The sequence below is a fragment of the Mugil cephalus genome, chromosome 10 (assembly GCF_022458985.1).
Source record: "Mugil cephalus isolate CIBA_MC_2020 chromosome 10, CIBA_Mcephalus_1.1, whole genome shotgun sequence".
Taxonomy (NCBI): Eukaryota; Metazoa; Chordata; class Actinopteri; order Mugiliformes; family Mugilidae; genus Mugil; species Mugil cephalus.
Window position 1 is genome coordinate 7,001,032 of NC_061779.1, and position 6,469 is coordinate 7,007,500.

The window sequence follows — 6,469 nt, forward strand, 5'->3', positions numbered from 1 at the left end:
TGAACTGAGCTCCTCTTTAAGTTGTTGCTGTCCCTCATTCATGGTTTATTTGCAGCCGTTGGTCGGTGAAGGCCTGATTCCCACAGCTGTTGTTGAGAGGCTGATGTTGACCCAAATCTAAGTTGCAGTTTACTGTTAGTTCCTAACTTTATATACATATAGGTCTCCCTAGTTCCTCCAAAACAGTTGTGACTCATCAGAGAATGGACATGGGCCTTCTGAGGGGGTCCTGTGGTGTCTGGAAACAGGATTTTGTTAGTTGTTCTTATTTGGATCCTATGGATGGAGGGGAGGGGTCTCTATGGATCATCCCACAGATACTTGATCAGTTTGGGATCTAGTGACTCCAGGTGAACACCTTGTGTTGTTTTTCATGTTTATTTGAGCTGTTCCTAAAGCGTTCTTGTCTGTGTGTCTGTGGCACTGCCATCAAGGAGTGTCGCAGCTATAGGGTGGGGGTGCCTGGTCTGGTTTGGGTGGGTGTAGGGTGGGGGTGCCTGGTCTGGTTTGGGTGGGTGTAGGGTGGGGGTGCCTGGTCTGGTTTGGGTGGGTGTAGGGTGGGGGTGCCTGGTCTGGTCTAGGTGGGTGGTGCATGTCTGAGTAACACCAATTACAAATTAGTGCCAGGTCCAAAAGTTTCCCAGCAGAATGCTGTATTGTCAGAATGTGGTCAATGCTATTCACCTCTGCTGTCAGTGGTTTTAATGTTGTGGCTGATCTGTTAACATCTCTTGTCATTCCTTTCTGGTTTCAGTAGCTTTTAATGGATTTTATTAGTTCGCTTGAAGAAACGTTCACATTTCTTGAATTGTCCCAGACTGACCTGCCTGTCTTTACTTAACGTAGGGGCTCTTATCATAAAAAGTACAGATATTGAACAACGTTATTGGCAAAATACCAACATTAATTTCTGTTAAAGTAATCTAACAGTTAAAACATAGTTTCTTTCTTTACACAAATGTCTCAAAAATAAAAAATAAATAACACATTCATTTAAAGATATATTTTGCTATATTTTTACAGTAGATGTGTATAAACTTTAAATACTGATGTCCTGAACTGATTTCTTCATCAGGTGAAAATGTTTTTCCTTAAAACTGCCTTGCATTTTTTTTTTTAACCTTCACAAGAGTAGATACATTTTTCTTCCCATTATGCTTAAACAGTGAAGCAACCATCTTCACTTCTGCCTGTTTTTCACTAGAGGTCAGTGCGTGTTCAGCTATTTCCATGGCAGCAGTATCGGTTTACATCAGCTCCTTTTAAAATCTGCACAGACAGTGGAACAAGGTCTGATCCACGGCCACTGGCTCTTTTAGGCACTGTTTTTTTTTTTTTTCAGGTGAAGGTTTTACAGATGGCTAAGAACAGAGGATGAGGTTTCTTCACAAAAGGGTCATGTTTTTTTTTTTTGTTTGTTTTGCAATTTGGTGTCTCTTCTCTAAAAGGTATAACTTTGTCAACTGTTGTCATACTTTGAAATGTGCCCTTAAGACAAATTCATTGGACCCCAAACTGATCACATATCTGTGGGATGATCCACAGAGGCCCCTCCCCTCAACCCACAGGACCCAAAAACTCCCACTAACAACGGTGTGTTTCCAGACACCACAGACACCCCCCTCAGAAGGCCCATGTCCATTTTCAGGTGAGTTACACAATACAATATTAGAAAGGTGGTCATAATGTTATGCTATAATGTTATTGATTCAGTTTGTCGTGGTTAGATGTCACTGCTATATTTGTATCTTAATCTTAATCCCAAAAACCATTAAACTTCTAAATATAATAATAAATAAAATGTTTACAGTTTAGTACATTTTATACAAGATTACAAGTGATTTGTACTTGACAGTCAAGCTGATATAAGAACGCACACAGCAAATCAAAATGTCAAATTAATAATTAAACCAATAGGTAAGTATTTTAAAATCAATACAAACCCAGACAGGGAAGTGTTTTCTCTCGCTGGACAGAAGTCAACAGAACTCTGAGTCCACTGTAATAAATATATAACTTCTAATCAAAGAGGGTCATAGTAGATATATAAAATTCATTAAGAAAGATTTTCTATTTCTTTTGTATCACTGAGAAGTAACTGAAGCCAAGTCTGCTCATAGTGGCCCTAAAATAGATCCCTGGGGAATCCCCACAAGTTATTTTTGTTTTGAGGAATTGTTCTCTGGTATGACAGAGCGCTCTCTCTCGGGAAGACATGAGGTTACAAACTGTCTCAGACAGTGTGTCAGAGACCAGTTTTTCCGGTTTAAAACTATTTTGTGAGTAACGGTGCTCAAGTTAAGAAGTAGCAAAACCCAGAAATGTACTCACATCTGGGTTTATTCTAACATCATCGACTACATTTACTACAACTTCCTCCCCCGCTGTTCAGAAAGTCTAAGTAAACTATGCATTACAAAGGAGGTGGCTGAGAAAACTTCCACTTCCACATCCACTATTTTCATTATCTTTGTTCCATATTTTAAAAGGGAGTGTCCCTTTAAAAAAATACTTCACAGCACCGTGTCCCTGATTCTCCTGTTGGGTTAGTTTCACCTGTTGGGGCAGGAAAACCTTCATCCTTTATTTTTATTTTATTTTAATTTTTATATTTTAAAAAGTGTGTGTGAGTTTAGTGGTCTCATAACTCTTAGTACCACCCAACTTCAATCTGATCAGGATGGAAACATTTGACGAGGCTGACGCCCTCTCTTCTAACGCTCATGCAACGTATCCTAAAAATAGCCGTCCGCGTCTTCTGCTTTACTGGTAAAAGAAAAGTAAAAATTGAACATTCAGTGGGTGCTGTGTAATAGCAGTGGACCGTTTGAGAATGACTGCAGTGCTGAGATTGCAACCTTTTCAGTCCTACACTCATTATGAAAATGAAAAGGTTTTAAATAGTGTGCAGAATGAATGCGTGACAACGCATGGGTTGGTGAAGGTTAAAGGTTGAAAATAGTTCACATAGATAGATAGGAGGAATAACAGTCAGTAAAAATGGTCAAAAATAGAATAAAAGTGAGGTACAATGGTAAAAATATTAAATATATCTATATTTATATTGCATATTTTACATACAAGTATAAAATCAATACGCAAAGTGTAAGTAAAACATGATAATGAGTAAGATATGAAGATATTTGGTAACATATATATTATCTACATATCTAGATAATGTGTATGTACTTGTTAGATGTATACAGATAATTCTGTACTTTAGTCCAAGCTATACCAGAGAGGTGAAAGCAGAGCACCCTAAAAGTGATACACATTCCTGGGAACTTCTGCCACTAAAATTGGGAAGAACTCTCTGAAAAACATTTGATTTCCATTTTAGAAAGAAGTGTGTTCACATGTTAAATCAGCCAAAGATGGTTACTTTGATGAGTAGAAAGTTTAGGATATATATTTGGTTATACATTGATTCCATGATTATTATTATTTTTTTTACTTTAGTTGTAAAATGAGACATTTAACTGCACACATTTCAATAAATAAATAAATAAATATTGGAGTGCTCTAATAATTTTGACCGGTGGTGTATATACATAGCAGCAGCAAGTGGTAGCCGAGCAACCACAGTCCAGTTGTGTCCTCTCAGGGAGGCGTTGTAGAGTAGTATGGCCCGAGGCACAAAACCACGTCCTCAGCCTCTCCGTGGAGCAGAGACAGCAGTTTTTCACTGAAAGAGCTCGTCTGCCGGTTTATGGTGACGTATGAAGGGTGTTTTGGTTCGCACTCATACATGAGGTAAATGGTTCGTTTTCATGCAAATTCTTGTGGCAGACGGATCGCATTCAGCCTGTTCCAGACTAAGAAAACTCCGGAAATCAGATCCGAGTTTCAGTCACGTCCCTCACGTTTTTTTCCCCTAGCAGGAAAACTCCATTTTTTGTCACCTTCAAAGTTACTGTTAATTCCTGGAACAAAGATATGACTTAGAGTCAGCACCGCTCCTCTTATTGTCCGCGTCATCGCCACATGTCTCATTTTCTCAGTTTATTCCTTAGTCTCCAGAGACACAAGTAACACTCATGGAACATGTGTCAGGTGCAACATTACATAAACGACACGCGGCGCGTCTTGGCACCTGGCTGTCATTATGCAAATCCATGTGGCTTGTACTTGGTGTGACTTCACAACACTCGCGCTATGTGTGTGTGTGTCAACTTGTTATTGCTCAGCTGTAGTGGAAAGTACTAATGTTACACATGTGCGCGTCTGTTTTAGAAAAAAAAAAAAAGCTTGGGGAGAAGGGAGAATTCCCCACAGGCCAGGAAGTCTAATTTGGGAAAGGCAGGGGTTCCGCTTGTTGCAGTCCGAGGCCTTTGCGTGCAAAACGTATGGCTTCTGCAGCGAGTTTGGCAGCGGCACATGAGATTCTGACCCTGAGGTTGAGAAACTGCAGATTAGAGGAAGAGAACTAAACAGTGACTTGTAGCATTGGACAGAGTACAAAACAGGTTGTTTCATATTGAATGAACATACTAGTGGATTTGGAGGCCAAGTCTTGTGCTTTTGGGGTTTTTTTTTGTGTGTGTGTGTGTGTGTGTGTGTGTGTGTGTACCTATGGGGTGGGGGTGCATGATCAGATCTGGGTGCATTGTACATTGTCCAAAGGTTTCCCACATCTGAACATTTGATTGTCACAAGGTGGTCCGTGTTATTCATTTCTACTGTCAGTGGTCATAATGTTATAAGAACTGCTTCCTGACTGACTTGTCCTGATTAATGTCGGGCTCAAATATCTATATATATTTAGCTGCTGATTTTTCACTTGTGGCTTTTACAAGAACTGTGACTAATTAGCCCCACATCTATTATGCAATAACTGATTTCTGACACATGCATGCAGAGTGATTCCTTCTCTTAAGCTTATACGTGTGTCCTTACGAAACTGCTCACCATGAGTTGGCTGTAACACTTACAGGATATTACTATACGATCGTTTCATTTTCTGTGCAAGACTCAAACTGTTGAATCTCTTATCCTCATCCAAGTCACAGATCCTTCTGGATTTCATGGGGGCCGCTTTAAATAAGTGTTTTTTTTGTTGTTGTTGTTTGTTTGTTTTTTTTGTTTGTTTTTTGCAGAAGGAACTTTAAAACACACAGAGGAAATGTGACTGTTGGCTGATTTGATCTGGCTACTTACAAATTTGCATTCAGATTTGTTTTCTGATGTGATCTGCTTGCACAGATTTTATCACTGTCAGATGGTGTTTAACACAAATAGCTCTCTTTCAGGCCTGTGGGCACAGGATGTGATCAGGCCTTCTGCTGTCACTCTCGAACAGAAAATGGGGGAATACTGGTTTCCATTATGGACTTGTGGGTTTTCCGCTCCTAATGAGGTCACTCAAATACAAAATCCTGTCTGTGCTACTGTTTCCTTGTTTTTCTGAGTCGGAGTGTGTCCTTAATTGCCTTTCTTTCTTGTTGCTCTCTGGTGCCTGTGTGTCATGCACAACCCTGTAGTTATGGTTATAAAGACACAGACAATGCTGTTTGTGCTGCAGTCGCGCTTTGATCGCTGCCCGCAGTCCATAATTTAATAGCCGGATTTCATAATCACGTAATTACATTAATCCGCTGTAAAGTTATTTGGCCGCTTCGGGACTTAAGGCTGCAGCAGCTGCTGGGAGGAAATATGTGACATTATGTAACGTGACACAGAGTTTCTTAAAGCTTCTTAGCTGAGGACACAACCTGAACCCACTCTTCTCGAGTGTCACGATTCTCTTGTCATCGCATGAGCAACACCAACGTGACACATTCTGGACATGCTGTTGTAACAGACACTTGAAATAATAGAAAATCTGACTCGTGTCCCAATGTTAAATACAAAGTTAGCAGCTACAGGCTAAACTACTGGGAACAGGATGAAACAGGTAACAGGTAAAGCTCTATCCTGATGTAGCAGTATCCCCCAAAGCTCCCTATTAACTGGTAGTATCTTATTAACTTAATCGGCAGACAACGTATAAAAACGAGCTGTGGTTTAAGGTTAAGAGCTCCACTATTTTGTGGTTGGGAGTCATGTTCTGGACATGTCCTCTGGACATGATATTTCTCAGTAAAAGCACAGCAGATTTCAATCAAATTTAATGAATTAATTAATTAAGTGTTAACTTATGACCTTTAAATTAGAATCATGCTTCTCTGGGCTGCATAATAATAAAGGATTTCCTGGACCTTATTGGGAGAAATGATCAGACTGGGCATGTAGCCACAGTTTGTTTTACAGCTGCCATAGACCAAAAACTAAACGTTAAACATATCAACTGTCTGGAGGTTCTTCATAGAACCAAGAAGAGTTTTCTGTATTCTAAGGCAGTTTGAAGCAAATTTGTAATTAAGCATTTGTTTTGACTCTTTTAATGTTCAAGTTGAGCTATATGCCACTATTTATAAAGGTATTTAATACTTTATTTAACACAAAGAAGAAAGCTATACCATTATGCTAG